Consider the following 1,262-nt stretch of genomic DNA (forward strand, 5'->3'; position numbering starts at 1 on the left):
TTAGCCCAAATATAATAAAGTTCAACTAACAAAATTTTAGTTGCTTTATTTGTACATTATTATAATATTTCATTTACATATTTCTCTTTGTAAATAATACTACCGTACAAGCAACAATTTAAATAATGAAAGTGAACAAGTTATATATATATGAGCTTCGCTAATATATTTTGTGTAAGCGGCCTAGGTAAGGAAAACCTCACTTACTTTCATTGGTCGCTTAAAACACATCTGTATAAATATATCGACTTTATTAGCCCAAATATAATAAAGTTCAACTAACAAAATTTTAGTTGCTTTATTTGTACATTATTGTAATATTTCATTTACATTTTTCTCTTTGTAAATAATACTACCGTACAAGCAACAATTTAAATAATGAAAGTGAACAAGTTATATATATATGAACTTCGCTAATATATTTTGTGTAAGCGGCCTAGGTAAGGAAAACCTCACTTACTTTCATTGGTCGCTTAAAACACATCTGTATAAATATATCGACTTTATTAGCCCAAATATAATAAAGTTCAACTAACAAAATTTTTGTTGCTTTATTTGTACTTTATTGTAGTAGATTACAATATTTGCTTTTTCATCATTTTTATAGAGGACTTGGCCCCTAAACAAGCGCCTCTCTTTATATTGCATATTTTAAATATGCATATTTTTATAAGATGATTACATCAAAACAATAATAAATTGGAAAATTAATTCCAATAAATTGTTTTCGAATCATCAAGCAAAGGTTAAGCTTCAGTGGATCGCAGTATGGCAGCTGCTCTACCACTTACAACACCTTGCCCGTTACCAAAGTCGTTTACAATTGATTCTAGGCATTGTCATTGTATTAAATAATGTTTTTATATATAACTAGCGCGGCATACGGGTGATATTTGAATCCTCCCGCATTTGCTATGTTATAAATAACATTGGCATCACATATATTCATTTTGTCGTTTATAAATTAAATTTATAAACTTTAAATGATTTAGAGAAGCCATACAATGCAATTTGCCCCATATTTATCATTGCAGTCCAGCACGGATACAACCTTAGAGGCGTTCAGGCATAATCCAACGGACGTAGCATCATACCACTGTTCGCTCGAACAAGTATTGTACCATTGGTCCGTACCTGCGGTTCCTCTCGTACTACGCAGGAATGCTGTCGCAATAATATTTTGTCATTAGTAGGGTAAAACTAACCTGTCTCACGACGGTCTAAACCCAGCTCACGTTCCCTTGAATGGGTGAACAATCCAA

The 1,262-nt window shown here is 31.8% G+C and overlaps 1 non-coding gene across 1 annotated transcript in view; it reads right to left on the reverse strand.

Moving 5' to 3' along the window:
* Positions 1–727: 727 nt before the first annotated feature.
* LOC137235549 (large subunit ribosomal RNA) overlaps positions 728–1,262 on the reverse strand; it is a 4,026-nt gene continuing 3,491 nt past the window's right edge. Inside the window, exon 1 of the ribosomal RNA XR_010947967.1 lies at positions 728–1,262. This exon is cut by the window's right edge and continues 3,491 nt beyond it. This is a non-coding gene — a ribosomal RNA (large subunit ribosomal RNA).

The sequence above is a fragment of the Eurosta solidaginis genome, chromosome X, assembly GCF_040869045.1.
Source record: "Eurosta solidaginis isolate ZX-2024a chromosome X, ASM4086904v1, whole genome shotgun sequence".
Classification (NCBI taxonomy): Eukaryota; Metazoa; Arthropoda; class Insecta; order Diptera; family Tephritidae; genus Eurosta; species Eurosta solidaginis.